This window comes from Fistularia commersonii, chromosome 29 (assembly GCF_037954325.1).
Source record: "Fistularia commersonii isolate RoL2024-O1a breed Wild chromosome 29, RoL_Fcom_v1.0, whole genome shotgun sequence".
NCBI lineage: Eukaryota > Metazoa > Chordata > Actinopteri > Syngnathiformes > Fistulariidae > Fistularia > Fistularia commersonii.
Genome location: NC_141312.1, coordinates 7,897,773 through 7,917,864, shown reverse-complemented (window position 1 = coordinate 7,917,864; position 20,092 = coordinate 7,897,773). Strand labels below are relative to the sequence as shown.

Sequence of the window (20,092 nt, the reverse complement as noted above, 5' to 3'; positions counted from 1 at the left end):
CAGCCCCAGCTTGAAAAATATTAAGAATAATAATACATTTTATTTAAGGTGTCTTATTGATATTTGAGTTGCCTCACTTAATTTTTATTTTGATTAGATTTTTAATGTACCTTTGTTTGATATATTTATATTTACTTGATGTATTTATAGATGTTCATCTACACTAGGTTGCTCTGCTACCCCTCGTGCCCTCCAATTACCCCACGGGGACAAAAAACGTTTCTCTGATTATGATTATGATTATCGGACTGAAATAACGGAGGCTCTGAAAACATTGCGTGCTTGCAAAAAATACTGAAAGAATCTACTTGTAGGTTTCAACCAGTCTTTTCAAAATCTTTGCAAAGTCTTTAGATGTGAGACCCACAGTCTTTGGTCTCAGCGAAGTAAGACTACACTGCAGACTCGGTAAACTAATCTCGAGATGTGAGCTGGTGTGAATTGTTAGTTTTACAAGAGTCTTTTCAAAATCTTTTGTCTTAAGCTTTTAGCCTAGCATAAGTTGGCAACATATCTCCAAAAACTACATTTGCATGCATTTCCTGGTTTAGCTGGTGTCACTCAAAAGATATCCCGTTCGTTCCGAGGCACATTTTGTTGAGCGTCATGACACCTCTACCTCTGTTTTCAGGGTCACCGTCCAGCAAGCGGACCATAATTTACACAATTGTGAATTGTCAAGTAATATTTCTTTGCATGGAGGCAAAAAAAAATAAATAAACGAAGCCGTGCTGATCATGAAAATACCAAGCCAGCACTGCAACCAATCGCAAGCCCGGTGCCCCTTGTTGCGTGATCCAACCGGCTCAGAGGCCCCCAGTCTGGCACTGGCTGACTCCACTTCTTTTCAATGGGGTCTTCCGCTGTCACGGTCACAGCTCCCGCATTTTTTGCACACACATCCACAATCCCTGCCCCTGCGCCTCACGTGCACACACACTTGCACTCTCAACAGGGGTGATAGACACTGGAGCCAACAGGACAGGGGGCTGGGGGGAGGGGGGGTGCAAATGGGGATGGCGCAGACCGGAGGCACGCTTCTAGACTTGTGGATGAGGCAGAAAAGCCATTATGGATTGTTATGGTTGGCTGATCGCTCCCTTTCAGCCGCTGAGCTGCACACAAAAGCAGCGGGCAGAAGCTAAAATAATGGATCTCTTTTCCATACACCCCTCCCGCCACCTCTGAGCGCATCTGACTTGATGTGATCACACATACATGTTGCCGAGGCGGAGTAAAATATTTCTCGCGTTTGTATGAATATGATTAAAAAAAAAAGAAAAGTGGTGATAACGTAATTATTAACCTGTCCTAAAGTGGGCCGGTCGGGTCATGATGAAATACCGGTTGTATTTTCATTGACTCTGGGATGTCGATGCATGAAATGTATTAGCATGATCCTCAGGTGTTACCAGGGAAACAAAGCTATATTTAGTAAAACAAGCATGATCTGTCTTGCTCTCTCCCTCCCTCTTCCTCCCTCTCTATCTCACACACACACACACACACACACGGTGTGGGGAGTGTGGATGAAATCCCTCACGAACATGAAGAAGCATTCGTGTTTTATTTCACGTGAAGGATCACCGCGCGCGTGTTTATGCGCCGTTGATGTGTTCATTTCAAGGAAAAGGTCAGACTCCGGCAATAAATCTCACAGTTACAAAACTGTTTACCAAGCAGATAGAGAGAAGGATAGAAAACAAAAACGTGTCATTCAAGTATATTTGGTCGTAGCTTAAACCCTGTATTCCCAGTGGGGTACAGTTCTATAACATAGTTGGTACATAGTAAAGACCTGCATTATTTTTTATTGTTATTTTTTTAAGAGGAAAGACTGTTCACTTGACAACATTCCTGAAGGATTGAAACTGGCGACCACGTGAGCAACTGCAGCCCCTTCGCCGCCATCCATCTATTAATCTATAAATAGACCGTGATCCATTTATAGCTCAACATCACACGCCGAGGGCTGCCTTTTTTTTTTTTTTTGTTGCTTCCTGCATGACATTTCTCAGTCAGTAGGATTTTTTTTTTTTTTTTTCTTTTAAAAAAACATAAATTCTGCCAACTGTTGTGCTATACTGCCCCTTGTTCCTGTAATTTCCCAGTTAAATCAGCCTTGCGCCTGTGCCATCACATCTTGTTACGCGGAAGCGTGTTACACGGAAGCGGGTTATGCAACGGTTCCACACAGCAGCCTCACAGGAACCAAACCCGTGACCTTTTAGTCGCAGGATTGGCCAAAAGGATTGGCTCAGAACGCCACAGGGCACAATTCTACTTGCTTTCAGAAATGAGCGACTATTTACATAGTCAAAATATTACGATAAACAAACTTAGTCCCCGAAAGGAGCAACTCATACAAACAACAAATGTCATTTTCCGTAATATCTGCAACCACCCCCCGCCATGTTGCTTATTTAAGGCGTTTCTAAATACATAAGATATTGTCCAGATTAATTTTTATTTGGGACCCGTAGTCATAGGCTCCAGCATCCCCTGCAACCCCGAGTGCAAGATAAGCAGCAGACGATGGATGGATGGATGGATGGATGGATGGATGGAACCGTAGTCGTCTTCATATGAATGATTCGCAGTCCCCAAAATTTGGAAGGGTCCGTGAGGGAGGCAAGGTGCCAATTGATGACAGTTGTGCAAATTTATTACAAAAAAAATTGGAGTAAACAAGAAGATACTGAGGCCAAATGTGAATGCGTCTGCATTAAAATAACACACTTTTATTAGAAAAAAAAATCTATAACCTTACATGTCTGCCGTGGTCACGTTTATGAAAGGTACTTTTACGCTGAAATTATGTTTCTAAAGGAACATCAGCCAGTAAATTTAGTTTGCAGCTTATTAGTGTATTAACAGATATATGGCTTATTGATCCTTTATAACTTAATTTGAAATACAGAAATTTATAGTATAGGTTTTTAAGAATTAAAAATATCCAGTCATGGTGATTCCAAGCAAATGTGGACTCAGACGCTATGTATGTATCCGGCGAAATTATGGATTCTGTTGAATCCCGCCTTCACTCACAATCACTAGGGATAAATATGAGATCCTCTTTAAGGTCAATATTAGCTAAATGTTATGTGAGATCGTGGAATATTCACACGACGGCTTCACTGAATAATTTATCTGTGTTGCTAAACACAGCAAAAAAAAGAAAAACATATTGTCATATGTCCATGTCAGCAATTTCGGTGTGAGTAACAAAAAAATATGTTTTACGGCCGCCTTCTTTACGAAAATTACGGCTGAGGTATTTGGAATAAATCTCAGACCTTCCCGTGAGTGATTTCATGTAGAATTTTGGGGGAATATAATTTTGTTCAATGGAGGAAAATAAAAGAAACTTGTAGATTTGCTTGCTATAGTTTATGCATGAGTGTGGGCTATAATGGCCACAATAAAACACTGCTGCTGAATATTAATGGTTCTTTAGAAGAATCTTTCGCAAATGTTCGAATAATGTTTCCGGACGAGAGGTGGGTCAACCCTTGGCCAATCGATCACAGGGCCAACAACAATTCACTCTTTTTTTTAAATCATTTTGTCACCTTTATTGTTGTATTTTCATTGTTTGTTTGTTTTTTATTTGTATTGTCTGTATAGTCCTTGAATGTTGGACAAGGTGCTTTAAATAAAATGTATTATCATTATCCTCATTATTCACCAACACATAGACATACAAACAATCATTTTTTTAAAACCACTTTGTCAATTTTTGTTTATTTATTTTTTTAATTTTTTTTTTGTTCTTATTTTTATTGTCTGTGTAGTCCTTGAAAGTTGGACAAGGCGCCTTAATTAAAATGTATTGTTATTATCCTTATTATTCACCAACATATAGACATACAACATTCACTCTTTTTTTAAACCGCTTTGTCTCTTGTTGTTTTTATTTCCATTGTTTCTTTAAAATCTGTATTTTGTGAATAAGTATATGTCTGTACAGTTTCCTTGAGTGTTGAATAAGGTGTCTCATATAAATTGTATTATTATTATTATTATTATTATTTTTCACCAACAAATATATATACAATAGTTCACTTGAATTCTTATCAAAATCTTCTTTGGATTTGAATTCTTAAAAAATTTGAATAATTCAAGAATTCAGCATGACCTGGGTGACAGAGAACCTCCACAGAGAATAGTTCACTTGCATTCACACATCATATAGAGATGAACATTCACTCTCCAATTCAAGCGTCATTAAGAGACATGAGATATGCAACATGTGTTCACTTTTTTTCACCCTTTGCACTTTTTTCTCTCTTTTTTTTTCTTATGTACATGTATGGTGTGCTTGAGTGTTGAATAAGTTACCTTATGTAAAAACCTATAATTATTATTATCATTTCTTTTATCATTTCTTTCACCAATAAATAGACATGCAACAGTTCATTCATTCACATGTCATATAATGATGTAGAATCATTCACTTTTTCATTTAGGGGCCTTTCAGAGAGATAAAAACATTTGTTGTCATTCACACATTATCAACTGTTCACTCTTTTTTCAAACCTTTTTGTCACTTTTAATGACAAAAAAAATCTTTTTGTATATAAGATTTATATAAGATTATATATATATACACATACATATATGTGTATATATGTATATATATCTGTATGGTGTCCTTGAGCGTTGATTAAGGTGCCTGATATAAAATGTTTTATTCTTATCATTACAATTCATCAATATGTAGACATACAACCATTCACTTGCATTCACACATCATACAAAGATGTATAATCATTCACTCTTTCATTCTCACATCTTATAGCGACAAACAACTGTTTACTCTTTTTTTTAAACCACTTTGTCACACGTTTGTGCTTTTTTTTTTTTCTTGTGTATATGTGTATGTTTATACAGTGTCCTTGAGTGCTACATAAGGTGCCACATGAAATGTATTATTATTTACATTTTACATTACATATTTAGACACACAGCTGTTCACTTGCATTCACATGTCATATTGAGTTGACTCCCTGTCAAAATCGAACCAGGAACCTTCCTGCAGTGAGGGATATATTTATTTGTTTTGTTTTTTTTAAATTACATTTCCTTTTCAGTAATGCTATTCGGCTAAACTAATAGTTCGCCTACCCGGGAATTCGAAGAGCCCCGGAGCTGATCTGGCCTTCTTGAGCTATACCAGGAGGAGCATTAAGGGTTAACAAAAACGGAAATAAACAGTGCCATTACGGTAACGGGACTCTTTAATTTTCCCACTGCATGTGGAATGGAAGAACTGATCAAATATTTTTGCAATGTTTTTTTTTTTTTTTTTTTTTTAGTCCCCGCTAGATAACAAGCCATCAGTGACTATACATGGAAAAAACCAATGCATAGCTACTTTTTTTCTTTTTTTTTTTGGTTGAACCCACTGCCACACAACTTGTTCAACAACATATTTTTATATGCAATTGAAAAGTAATCAAAGTACTCGGCCCCTTATTACTCGGCCTTGACTTCATAGTCCTGTCAGTGCTGATAATAGGTTACTCTTGGTCATGTGTGAGTAATAAAACCCAGCGCACTGTTTATTTCCTCAACCTGACCTCTTTTCAGGGCACGCATAACAAGGATTATTGCAACGACCGCTGTGATTATTTTCAAAGGTCTGTTTTTAACGCATGCCATATAAAGTAAGCGTCTGCGTGCATGTGTGTGTGTGTGTGTGTGCGTGTATTTTTGACTGACAGTAACTGATTCGGTGGCGTAACGCCACAGGAGGAGGTGAACACCTGATGGTGATTAACTTCGACAGGATCAGTTTTTGATGGCTCCGCCGTCTTTTTTTCTTTGATTCCATTTTATGACATATCTTTTGCTGTTATCTTTTTCTCCATCCTATCATATTGTTTCCTTCCTTCAGTCCCTCGCATCAACAACCCCACACCCCCCTCCCTCTGGTCTTCCTATGGGCGATGATAAGGTGATGTCATACCTCCGCTTCCTGTGAGTAACTGTACACTCTGTGCCTTAGGCCATGGCAAGTAGATGTGTGTGCTTGTGTATGTGTGTATGTGTGTGTGGTGAATAGCTTGTGTTTTTAGAAAGGGCAGAGACAGAGAGAAAAAGTATGAGGAAAGGGAATGATCGCTAAAAGCTACTTGGGGAAAATAATTGCAAACAAAGCCTTGTGTATCTTGTATTGGAGACGCACGTACACACACACATTATTTGTGACATTTGCACAATCGGACCAAGGGTGATTTCCAAATCACTGTTAGCGATCACAAGCAGACTGCTTGTTTATGCACAAAAAAGAAATCTCCAAGAAGTCGATCATTGCAAAAGTCATTGTTTGCAATGACTAGTGAACAAATAGTGAACATGTGGAACATGTCAAATGGGGTCTCATTCTTCTTGAAAATCATCCAGGTTCTGGATTATAATGACAAAAAGACAAAAAAATCTTTAAAAGTAATGAGAAAACAAAACTCAATAATTTTACAGGCACCTTTACCATTATTGCTTCTGTCTTTTTTAAATGTGCAAGGGTTGCATATAACTCAATGTATTCGGTGCATATTATTATTCTAATGTTTATTCTAATTCTAATGTTTGCACAACACTCCTTTTGATATAACCCAGAAGTGACCAAAACCTATAATGTCACATGGTTTTGTTTCCACCCAAATGCCCGTGAAGCCATCCATAGAAACCACTGCTCTTCCATAACAAAACTATTACAAAGTTTTACAAAATTTTGTCTGGGTTCCCTTGGGCAAGGCACTAAACGGGTTTGATTCCAACAGGAGGGCCTCTTTTTGTTGAGTTTGCAGGGGTGGCCTCCAGGTTTTCTGATTTCCTCCCACAGTCCAAAAGCATGTAGGTGCAACTCCGTAGTGTAGGATAAGCGGTATAGAAAATAAATGAATAAAATAAGAAATAGAACATTTTTGAGCGGCAAAAATATTGCACCAATAGATGGAAGGATACCAGCTTTCCGGAAAAAGTGCACAGACTGCAACACTAACAGGTGACTAAATTCGCAAGTACATTTTCCCTGCCTGTCTTTTAATGGCTAAATCCTTGAATTTTTGGTTTAACATTTATAAATCAAAATAATATCAACTGCTCTGACCTCTTCGGGAGCCATTGTTGGCACATTCTGATGAAGAACCACCGTTTACTGCAGACACTATAAATTTCATAGTAACTTTTCACATATAGCAACGTGGTAATTCAATGCCGTAACCTTATTTTTTAGTGCCATTTACCTCAGCTTATTCATTAATTCATTATCAATACCGCCTATCCTATTTCCCCACAAGGATTAATAAAAGATAAATAATAATTATTATAAAATCTAATAATAAGAAAATGTGAAAAAAAAAAATTTGAGCAGCAAAAGTATTACACCCGATAGATGGAAGGATATTAACTTTCAGTAAAAAGCGCATAGACTGTGCAAACGTTAATACCAAGTTATTTATTTATACTTTGATACCAACAACTCAAACCCTTTAGCAGAAGCGGCTTAAACTAAGGGTCCATGTTTGTGGCTTCAAATAACCCTTAACATATCTGTGCTTTTCCTCGAAACAGATGATTCCCGTCAGATTTAATTCCATTCCTTCGGCAGCGACGACATTTAAAAATAGCCATTTGTTGTTGCTCCATGTTCAACCAAGTCAACGAGATCGGCTGACTGTTGGAAAATGAGCTCTCGGGTTGGGATGACAGGGGTGGGATTACTGATAATTTAAAAAAAAAAAGTTTAATATAAATCTCTCACAAAAAGACAAAGTAATTTATCTTTTGAGAATATTCCGCCCAATTCTTTTCCTGGTCCTTTGGGCCGGACATCTGTCTACATGACCCGTTGTTGTTTTACACCAGCGGACGTGCTATTTTTTTTTCAAAGCGAGTTCCTGGCCCTCATTTTTAGCAAAATTATACAGAGAGAATCTTTACAAGAGGGGGGAGCGGAGGGAACAGACCGGAACTCGGCGTCTGAAAATAACTGGAAAAAGAACTGGAAAAAGAACCCCCACAGTTGTCCCTGTAAGACCTGCCTGTGCCCTCCGCCCCGTGGGCGGGGACGCCAGACGGCGGCCTGGAGCTGCAGAACAATGTTCGGAGGCAGTTCTTTATAAATACAAAAAAAAAAAGAAATGAAAAAATTAAAAAAATGCTGGCAGTACTTGGAACAAGAAGGGCGGACAAAACAAAACATCGCCTCTCGTTGAATGCAAATCCAAAAAAACCTCCCCCCTCTGAAATGACTTGAAACAACCTCTGTCTTTGGTGTTTACAGAGCTGTCTCAGAAAATTAGAATATTGTGATAACGTTCTTTATCTTCTGTAATGCAATTACAAAAACAAAAATGTCATACATTCTGGTTTCATTACAAATCAACTGAAATATTGCTTTTATTATTTCAATATTGCTGATTATGCCTTACATCTTAAGAAAACTCAAAAATCCTATCTCAAAATATTAGAATATCATGGAAAAGTAATTTTTGTTTTTTTAATTGCATTACAGATGATAGAGAACTTTATCACAATATTCTAATTTTCTGAGACAGTCCTGTATGTTTCTAAATATTAAACCAAACAGAAAATGATGGTCATATTTGTTTGCCAAGGTGGGTTCCAGTCCTTAATTTGGGTTGTGGGTCTCTAAGGTCTAAAGATAATTTGGAATGCTATAAAATAGATATAAATACTCTTTTGAACAGGTGTAATTGTTTCAAAAGAAAAAGAAAAGCCACAAATTCCTCATTTTCAAATAAATTTTACCTCCCTTCATTTTTTTTTTTTCTCACCAAAATTACGATTCATTTTGAAAAAAATCAAATCCACTTCCGAGAAATCGGAAGATAAATTCGCCAAACATCCCATCCAATTGGGGACGGGGGGGACGGGGGGGTCATAAATCTTCGGCGCCTTTTGATTTCAAGTTTAAGAAACTCTTCCCCGAATTGGTTCATTGAAAAAAAAAAAAAACATCTCGGCACGTGGGCGGAGCTAGCGCCAGGCTGGTACCGGCCTAATTTTCAGCGCGGATGTGGCCTTTTTTTTTCGTCGTCATCGGTAACAACGTGTTTCTTCATCATTTTTTTTTTCAATGAAGTATGTCCTCATCTTTTTGTCAGGTCCACCTCCCCTTCCGGAGGCGACCAGGATGGTCAGGAGACAGTTGGTCCACTGTCAGTGGTCACATGCCAGTTTGCATGAGACATTCCTCCTTACATGCATAGCTACTCCTTTGGTTTTGGGGGATGGGGGGAACCACACACACACACACACACACACACACACATGCGCTAAAAAAAGAAAGGAAAGGTAGTAGGGATAAAATAAGACAGGGGTGAGCAGTGACGTGGTCACGGCCACAATTGGACCGTACAAGTTTTCCAGGATGTGCGGAATTAGATGTATTTGCCTTAAAAACAGGACCCGCCACTGTTTGTCTAGAGATCTATTTTTCCTCCAGTCAGACATGTATATTCTTTTTTAATTATTATTTTTTTCATGCTTTGAATTACCGGAAAGGGAAAAAGGAAGAGGATGAGATAAGAGGTTAAACTTGGCCTTTTTTTTTTCCCATAGCGGAGACGGGGTTGCGACGTGGAGAGAAGTGGGCGTAATGGTCGTGCTTACGCATTTGCTGCCAGAAGAGGAAATATTCCATGATGACTTCTAGGGAAATGAACAGAGAATAGCTTTGCATCATTTCCTCTATACAAGCGTAGACATGCCCATATTCTTGTTTTTTGTTTTTTCTTATTTATGAAATGAGTGGTCTTTATTATTAATTAACTTGATTTTTCATTTCAAAGATTTATGCCCCCCCAAAAAATAGAAAATGAGGGGATAAGATGACTCAGGAGACACATTTGGAGTTCTACTGACATTTTCGTGATCTAAAAAAAAAAACAAAGCATAAAAATAAGCTGTCAAGCAAACTTTTGGGCTTCTTTTGTCTGACGTGTCCGAACAGCCTATAATTTATGCTTTATTGATGTGACAAAACAATTCAAAAATACGCCTTTCCTTTCTTTTTCTGTTTTTTTAATTCGCCGAAAGACGTCACAGCGTAACGTGTTCTCGGGAAAGAGGAAACTGAGTGCCGTTTCCCAAAGGATGCGGTGTAATGCAGGACACATCAGCTGGCCAAGCTGCCACAATGGGCTGTAAAATCTTTTTATGTCCTGACTGTGTCTATGAATGTTTCTAAAAATAACCCTTTCCGTGTGCCAGAACAGTTTTCATTTCTCAGCAAAGGGATGTCCAAACCTCTACAATAAACACCTGTCCAGAAGAAGAAGAAGAATAAGAAGCCCTCTGTTCTGTCTTATTCGGTTATAAATACAGCACAATGTCAGCAAAGGTGGACAACAGCATGGATGAACCATGAGAAAAGGGTTTGGAGCAGTTGGGTTGGTTCCTTGCTCAGTGGCACTTCAGTAGGCGAGGAGGCGCTTGGGAATTGAATCGGGTCAAAGACGGGTCAACGTTTGGTCAAAGACTAACCAACCGTCCCCATGCCGGCCCCACATGTAAAAAGACCTTTGTACGAGACAATCGAAGAACCAAAAGGTAACCAAACTCAGTGTAACGTGGAGACTCCACACAGAAAAACTCCCTGTCGGAATCCAACCCAGGACCTTCTCTTGGTGCCTTATAACATCACGAAAAAGGTCAGAACAGCGGGGTCGCTGTCCAGCTTTCGCCGTGAGCTGAAAATATAGCTCTTCACCCAGCACTACCCCATGAATCGCACTTTGCCCCCAGCATCCCCCGGAAAAAAAAAACAAATAATGGTGAAATTAATGTATGTATGGTTCTGGATGGCTGTTTGGTAGAGTGGTCACTTCTGACTTCCGGCTATTGGTACTTCGGATCTTCGGTGACTATTGCACTTTATGTAAGTCGCTTTGGATAAAAGCATCTGCCAAATGACTGTAATGTATTGTAATGTAATGTAACATTACATGATGCATCAGTTTCCCATTATTCCACCAATTATACCAATTATCAATACCTGCAATTGATATTTCGGGGTCATCTGGGCGACAACCCAATGCCACGTGAAGAAAGTCAGACATCCTTTGGGGCCTTCATGGTTGATTTATGGGACTTCCACTCCAGAAGCCTTGTTTTTGTCATATTTTAACCCAAAACCTTTCAAAACTGTGTGCAATAGGTCGGCTCTGCGCTATTTATGTGAAATAACCAAATGTCACAGCAACGAGATCAACATCATGTAGGATGGAATCCTTTTGTTTCGGTAGACAGTTTCGGTTGTTTCGATAAACATTCCTCAATCAAAAAACCTTGAGCCAATGGGTGTTGGCATTGTTTTACAGCATGGAAAACTTTATGTATAATTAAGCTGAATTCTGATGAGATTTAGATTAAACAAAACACTTGGTTATAGAGTTGGAAAAACATTGTATTTTTAATTAAAGTAAATAGAACTTGAACGGGAGTCAACAAGCTGCTCCCGCTGCAATGTTATGTTCAAAAAAAAAAAAACTTTGGTTAGGGCTAGGAAAACATTGTGGCCAAGCTTCATTTTATGAAAGAGGGTACAAACGACTTCTTTTTTCCGAGAGCGATGTCTGGGCTCTGTCACATGATGTTGGGGAACCAAGGAAGGAGTGAGCCTGTCACCAAAAAAAAAAAAAAAAAAAAACACAAAAAGGATAAAAGTAGATTTAGATCAAATTGGGAGAACATAATAGTCCGGATTAAAGTTATGAAACGCAATGTTCAAAACAAGACTTGGGTTTCAAACAAGACCTCCAGCCCCCACCCACCCCTCCCATGCCACAATAAATGTGTTTGGATCCGATTTTGCTAAGGATTAAGATTACGAAAAGTCTGTGGCAAAAATAAATTATTTGAAATGGGGTGAAGGGAGTCTGAGCGAGGCAGAATGCGACCACATCCTCCTGTAAAGTCTGCTGTTTGTCGGACGCAAACACCACTGCCGCCACCCTCCGAGTCCCACCGGAAGAAGTTAGTGCTTAAAACGCGTGGAATGCGGAGCTGTTTTTAGCGTCCGCGCTTTCAGGCAATGATTGGGGTGTGTGAGGGTGGGGTGTGGGGTGGGGGGCGCATTGTTACAACTTTTTATGTAGAACTTTAAAAAAAAAAAAAAAGTTACACCCAAACCTCCAATGGGCCTTTTTTTTATTCTTTTTGTTTAATTATCCAATGGGCTTTTAATTATAGACGGGCCTACATGTGGATTTCCAAAATCTAAATTTATTGTTCATTGATTATTTAATGTTTTTTTTAGATATATAGGGGACTGTCTCAGAAAATTTGAATATTGTGATAAAGTTGTTTATCTTCTGTAATGCAATTACAAAAACAAAAATGTCATACATTTTGGATTCATTACAAATCAACTGAAATATTGCAAGCCTTTTATTACTGTAATATTGCTGATTGTGGCTTACATCTTGAGAAAACTCAAAAATCCTGTCTCAAAATATCAGAATATCATGAAAAGGTCATTTTTAATTTTTGTTTTCTAATTGCATTACAGAATATAAAGAACTTTGTCACAATATTCTAATTTTCTGAGACAGTCCTGTGTATACATATATATATATATATATATATATATATATATATATATATATATATACGGCTGCTGATTGTCTGTCTTTGTCTAGTGGCTGTTAAATGAGAGGTTGCTGGGGCATGTCTGAAAAGGAGATTTTTAATCTCAATGCGGATAAAAGTTAAATAACATAAATAAGTTCACATTATAATCCAAGTGGCTTAAACAAAACTTGACCAACGGTAATCATGGAAGGTAGTGTGTTTAGCACATCCAACTTATTATGAGTCCTTGACCTCTGCATCAGCTTGTGTGTTCGGTGGACTGTGCTAACGGCTATTTACTATGACCTACATGGTTAGCGGTGTTGATTTATTAGCGTCTTTGCTCTACTATAAAATGCCGACTCCTCCCCTTACAAGTGACCTTATGGCAGTCACAAAGTTATTGGGGGATGAGATATGCTAAACATATAACCTCCTTGAGCAGCCACCCTATCGTGGTGGAGAGGTTTGCGCATCTCATTGATCCTGGGAGCTGGTTCTCGGAGGCTTTGTGCCCCTGATAGGGTCACCCGAGGCAAACAGGGATCAGACAAAGCGTGACTTGGAAGACCCCTATGACAAAGAAGACTAAAGGATTTGGTTTTCCCCTTTCCTGGACACGGGTCACTGGGGCGTCTCCTCGTAACCAGGCACGGGGACGGGGCTCGATGGCGAGTGCCTCGTTGGCGGGCCTGCACCCGAGGGCTCGGCCCTAAAAGGCAACGTGGGTCCCCCTAGCAACATGGAAGTCTCTGGTTGGGAAGGTGCCTGAGCTAGTGTATGAGGCTGAGAAGTTCCAGCTAGATATAGTCGGACTCACCTCGACGCACAACTCTGGAACCAGGTCTCTTGAGAGGGGTTGAACTCTTTTCTATTCAGGAGTTCCCCCCCAGTGAGAAGCGCAGGGTCTCAAACATTGCATTTGAGCTTGTGCTCTACAGTCGTGACCGAAAGGTCAAGGTCGCGGTTCTAAGCTGCTGAAATTAGTTTTCTCCGCAGGGTGTCCAGGGCTCTCCTTCGGAGTTGGGTAAGGAGCTCGGACATCCAGAAGAGGAGCCACATGAGTTGGCTCGGGCATCTGGCCAGGATGCCACCTGGACTCATTCCTGGTGAGGGGTTCTGGGTGTGTCCAAATAGGAGGAAACCAGGGAAGACCCAGGACATGCTGGAGAGGCTTTGTCTCCAGGCTGGTCTTGGAACGACTTGCGATCCCGCCGGAAGAGCTGGACCAAGTAGCTGGGGAGGGGGAAGTCTTGGCCTCTCTGCTTTGGCTGCTTTCCCTGCAACCCCACCCAGGATAAGCTGTAGAGCAGGGGTGGGCAAACTACGGCCCGCGGGCCACATTTGGTACATTGGGCTTTTTAATCTGGCCCGCATAAGATTGGTACAGAATTCATACTTGATGTGAAGGATTGAATGATTGGATAAATGAATATGGGAGCTCAAACAGGAGAATATTTCATTTTTGGAGGACCTTGAAAACACTTGAGAATTTTCCTGAGCTGAATGACACAGATTGGATTTTTGATTTAGCCTTTACTGTGGACATACTGAGATACAGGACTGAGCTGGACGTGAAGCTGCAAGGGAAAAAAATGTTTTGTGCGTGAAAGCAAACGTCAAAACCAAGCTGGTTTTATTTTCAAAGCAGATGTCAGACAATGCACAGACAAATGTCAGACGAGTCTGTGAACAAATGCATTTGCTTTTTATATGTATCATATCTTGTGTCAACCCGGCCCGTCTGTCAAATTTTAAAAGTCAATTGAGCCCCTGAGCCAAAAAGTTTGCCCACCCCTGCTGTAGACAATGGATGGATAAATTAAAGTATATTGTAGCCGCGATTGCATTACGTCATTGTTACCTAGTCGCTGCTAGCATTGAGCTCAGATGCATCAGAGGGGCAGTTTTGCTTGCTTATGCGGTAAATTATTTTAAAGAGTGGCTTTTAATGTGAAATATCTTGAGACAACTCAAAATCAGCTTTATCGTTTTTTTTTTATTTATACAGAGGAATTGAGAAGACGATCCACATTTTCCCACAATGACATGAAATTAACAGAATAATAAAAAAATAGTGTACATTAACAATAAACTGCACAATAAACATTAAACAATAAAGTAGAAAGGGCGCAGAGATACAATCTGCTGGTGCTGAGGTGAAAGGATGACAGATATTTAACAGCATAAAAACTGAAATGTAGAAAAATATGTAATCTGAATGTGGAAAAGAGCTGCAAAGGTTTCTGTACAGTTTAGTGCAAAAAACAGTCTGTAATTAATACCATACAATAGCAGCATGAGGATAGCAGGTGAGAAAATTAAGTGGATTTAAAGGCATAAAAAAGTCAGTATATCGTATATAATACAATAGCAGCATGATGGATTTTACTGTAACTGTGCAAAAAACTCTCAAGATTTGTTTGAAAATAAAATTCGACTTGACTCGACTACGCCGCTGGAAGTTCAAATGACCTTTATCTTGACCTTTTATAATCTCCACAAATCACAAATCATCTTCTCCGAATGCGGCGGTTACGAAAGAAAAAAAAAAAAAAAAAAAAAAAAGCCCTTCCAGTTGATGTCCGCTCCGACTTTGAGGGAAAGCTGCGTGTTTGGAGCCCCCGCAGAATTTGTCTATCCAGCACAATTCATCTATTAGGAAAACAGTCGCTGGAGGGCCGACCACAAACATCTCCGGACCCTCAGAATGCAACCCTCTCCCCCCTTCCTTCCACCTTCATCTCACCGTCAGCATTTCCAGATGGATCAGCTGATGGATGTGCACCCCCCCCCCCCCCCCACACACACACACACACACCTCTGCTCCAGTTCCCGTTTGATCGCTAAAGTAGCGGACGAGTGCGGAGGAAGCGAATAACGACCTAAAAAAAAAAAAAAAACACCTCGTGACTCCCGCGTCGATCGATCGTTACGAGGACGACCCAAAATGTACACTTAAAATGTTTGCGACGGGGGAGGGCGGGGGGGGAGGTGGGGGATTCGTCGCGACCAAACAACCCCCTCGTCGGCAACTTCCTGACGGTTTCGGAAAAAGGGATGGCGGGGAAGAGACGGGGAGGAAGAGAGAGAGACGGGGCTCGGAGGGGGGAGAAAATAACGATGAGAAGAAAGCAATCAGACGGAGACGGGAGTTAAAAGGGGCAGGAAATTGAGAGACGGACAGGAAGGGAGAGTAAAAGATGGAATTGGGGGGGAAAGAGAGGAGTAACAGATGAGAATGTGTCCTGGTTCCAGCGTGTTTGTGTGTGTGTGTGTGTGTGTGTCTGCTAGAATGGTTTGTGTTGCATGGATCTTGGCTGCTGTCAGGCAAGGGGACTCCCAGAGGAAGCCAGTCCTTGTTCAGTTTACAGTGAATGATTCCCTTCCTGCCCCTGCACAGCCCCACAGGCCAATGGCCAACCAGGTTCGTGTGTGTGTGCGTTTGTGTGTGTGTGTGTGTGTGTGTGTGTGTGTGTGTGTGCACTGGCGGCGGCGCTAGTTGACAGGGTGGCCTGGTGGAAAGAAGGAGAGGTTGCGTAACGGACGATGTTTGTCTACGGACGGCCGTCTCCTGATGACCGTTTTGCGAGGAAACGATTCTCGTCCAACCGAAACCCACAATCATTCAACTGCCGATCTTCACCTCTTTTATTCCTTCCGTTATTTGTCTTTTTTTTTGTTTATTATTTTAAACAGCCCCACTCTTCAACCGGGATATCAATGTCAATATCAATCAACGTTAATCTTATGTTTTCAGTAGGTGTGGTCCTAGACAACCGACTGTCATTCTCAGCGAACGTCGCAGCAGTCGCACATTCCTGCAGATTCCTCCTTTACAACATCACGGCGCAGGTACTCATCCGGGCTCTGGTCATCTCTCGTCTGGACCACTGCAACTTCCTCCTTGCTGGTGCCCCAGCGGCGACCATCGGGCCTCTGGAGCTTATTCAGAAAGCGACAGCCCGCCTGGTGTTCAACCGTCCCAAATTCTCCCACACAACTCCCCTTCTAGACTGAAACCACTGAGGAGCTCCACTGAACGCCACAGGAGGTCTTTCCTACCTGAGGCTATCAGACTTTTTAATTCCTCTCCCTTCAGCTGCAGGGAATCTTAAAATCTCAAACATTGAAAAAAAAAAAAAAAAAAAAAAATCACCCACTTACTGTAGATTGTGATAATTTATCTGTATATATGTTCATAACTCATTTTTTCATACTCTTGTGCACTCCTTATCTTTCACTTGTTACTTAAGACCTTAAGACACTTTATAGTTTCCACTTATTACTGAAGACACTTTATAGTTTATTTGTATTTCTTATTCTTTTTTTTTAACTGTTTATACAATTTTCTTGTAACTCAACAAAATAATTTTCTTCGGGATAAATAAAGTTGTTCTTGTTCTTATTCTTATGTCTTGGTTTTCAGCTCTCGGCTCTTCTTGGCTCCTCAGTGGAGGAACGAACTCCCGAAAAAGGTCAGAACAGCGGGGTCGCTGCCCATCTTCCGCCGTGAGCTGAAAACCAAGCACTACCCCACTAATCGCACTTAGCCCCCCCCCAAAAGAAACAAATAAAAGCAAACAAAAAAAAAAAAACGAAGAAATGAATATATTGTATTTTCACGACTATGAGGCGCGCATAAAAGTCTTAGATTTACTTCAAAATGTGCGGCGCGCCCTATAGTGCAGTGTGTGTTGTTGTAAGGCAGACGCAGTAGAGAACACCATGAGAACATTAAAAGGGGAAGTGTGGGCGTTGGTTGAATATAAAATAACGTGCATTATGGAGAACATTGTTGTTTCACTAACAACCTTAAAAATGGCAAAGAGACACACTAATGAAGCACAGTTTAAACTGCAGGCCATCAGCTACGCGGAGGAACATGGAAATCGAGCAGCAGCGAGAGAATTTAAGATTAATGAATCGATGGTTCGCAAGTGGAGGAAGCTAGAAAAGGAGCTCCGAGTTTCCGCGGATATAAGGCGAGGTGGTCCGAGTTGGAGGAAAGACTCGAGCAGTGGATCATCGAGCAAAGAACGAGCGGGAGAAGCATTTCGACTGTCACCATTTGACCAAAAGCAGTAACGCTGGCAGAAGAAATTAAAATTGAACATTTCCAACGAGGTCCGTCTTGGTGCTTTCGTTTCATGAAACGGTGCCATTTTTCCATCCGGACCAGGACTACGGTAATCCAGGGGATTATAATGAAAAGCTGTAGTAGAGGACACCATGAGAACGTTAAAGGGGGAATTGCGGGCGTGGATTGCATATAAAACCCGCACCCTAAAATCAGGTGCGCTTTATGTGTGTGTTAAATACAGTAATGGCACACATAACTGCGTCTTTTAGTACAGTGTGCCTTATGGTCGTGAAAATACGGTATGTATGTATATGGTTTTGGGAATGGCTATTTGGCAGAGTGGTCACTTTTGACAACCGACTACTGATACTTTGGATCTTCGGTGACTGAATTGTACTTTTTGTAAGTTGCTTTGGATAAAAGCGTTGGCCAAATGACTGTAATGTAAAAAATGTAATGATTTGGTTCCACACACCACCGTATCCCACTTTACACACATATTATTTGGCATTTGGCTTCTTTGACTAAAATAATATATATATATATATATATGCATGCTATATACATGCTTTGCAGCAAACCTTTTGGAAAATATTAGACTCGTGGCGCAGAGAAATGGCAGTTTACTGCGTTATAAATTTCGTGAATATGTGCAGGTCTGACGTGAAATTTCATGGGATTTTCTCAAGTGCCCTTCTCCACCATGAGATCAGCCTTGTTTTTTTTTTGTTTTTTTTTTATATGTTTTCATTTTTTTTTTTTTTTTTTTGCAAAACTGCAAACAGCGATGAAAGAGAACCTCCTAAGCAGAAATAGACCTCATTTTTTTTCCAAGAAATTTTTTTTTACAACACCGGAAAATGTCGACCTATTCTTTAATTCAAAGTAGTAGTTTGTCACACTCTGTGCCTGGAAGAGTCATAATCTCACAGTAACGGTTTTCTGCCAATTCCATATAAATCCGGCAATTATATGGAACTTGTTGGAGCCACGAATCAGCTTTAAACCTCACTAACAATTTAAGCCGCGCTGCAGCGTTTCCTTCAGGATCTTTTTTTCCTGGCACGGTGGCATCCGAAACATTGTTTTAGGCCATGTTCTGTTTTCAGCTGTTACACATTAAGTCAGGATTAGACGAAGAATGCGATTGCTTTCGAAAATCTGCAGTGAAAATACTTGATATGGGTGAATAGGGGTCATTCTCTTGGTTCAGTTGGTATCATCTTTGGCATCTTTATAATTGCAATGATTTACGTTGGAAAGCGGCAACTCTTTTAAGGGAATAGTTTTTAAGGGATTTTAGAGTCAGCCACTAAGTGGTTCCTTGAACCTCAGCGCTTGTTAAAAGAGCATTGTAATCTTGTAATCTTTCAAATCTGCTTGGCTGAATCTGAATTTTGGGACTGGTAGATCACAGTTTGATCAGCTGATCAAGTCAGCTAATTTGAAAATGAAAAAGTATCCAGGGGACAGTTTCTGCAAGAATATGTGTAAAGTGAAAATAAAATAGAATAAAATAAAATTAAATTAAATTAAACAAAATAAAATTAAACAAAATAAAATAAAATAAAATAAAATAAAATAAAATAAAATAAAATAAAATAAAATAAAATAAAATAAAATAAAATAAGAAATAAACAAAAGTAAATAAATTGAATAAATTAATATCATTGCATTTATTTTTAAAATCATGATGTTTAAATTGTATTAAACAACTAAACTTAAATATATTTCTACTGTTGGCATTACAGAAGAGGAGGGAGGATAGGATTACATATTGTCGACGGTGGCAGATGATTCGTTGTGGCGACCTCTGATGGGAGCGACCGAAAGGAAATGAAGATATATCTAGTGCACTGACACATCCATTTATTTCTTTCACCCCCTAAATTGAACATTTCTCAAATGCTCATGAACTAGATATGTTTCAGAGTGCAGGATCTGCTAGCGGACAGCAGGCTGGAGGTTTTTTTTTTTTTTTTTGCACAAACCCCCACCCTAAAACAGTAGGCTAATAACATGCTGCAGATGGTGGCTTTGTGGTGTCTTAGATGTACCTACTACAACTACTTACTACTTTTACCCAAACCCTCTGCCAGTAATAATAAACTAAGTTAGAAGACAGGAAACCTCCAAGACCAGACTATGGAGAAACGCCTCTCAATCTAAGTCAATGCTGTCATCTTGTGGCCAAATGTTGTCAGTACTTGTCTTGAGATGAGGACTATGTCTGGAACTTGTCTGAACGTTTTTACCAAATGTTTATAAGTGACAAGAAATACAAGTGCAATTTTTTTTGATGCATTTTAATGGAACTATTACATGAATATCACATTTTATTTTCATTATTTAGTACGATGGTTGGAAACACAAGGAATCTATATAAATAAATTGATGTTCACGATA

The 20,092-nt window shown here is 39.8% G+C and overlaps 1 long non-coding RNA gene across 1 annotated transcript; it reads left to right on the top strand.

Moving 5' to 3' along the window:
• The first annotated feature begins 5,586 nt into the window (after nucleotides 1–5,586).
• On the top strand, nucleotides 5,587–10,925 carry LOC147216897 (uncharacterized). Its single transcript, XR_015109069.1, has 3 exons — nucleotides 5,587–5,642; nucleotides 5,900–5,982; nucleotides 9,592–10,925. It is a non-coding gene; the product is annotated as an uncharacterized LOC147216897 (long non-coding RNA).
• Nucleotides 10,926–20,092: the final 9,167 nt, after the last annotated feature.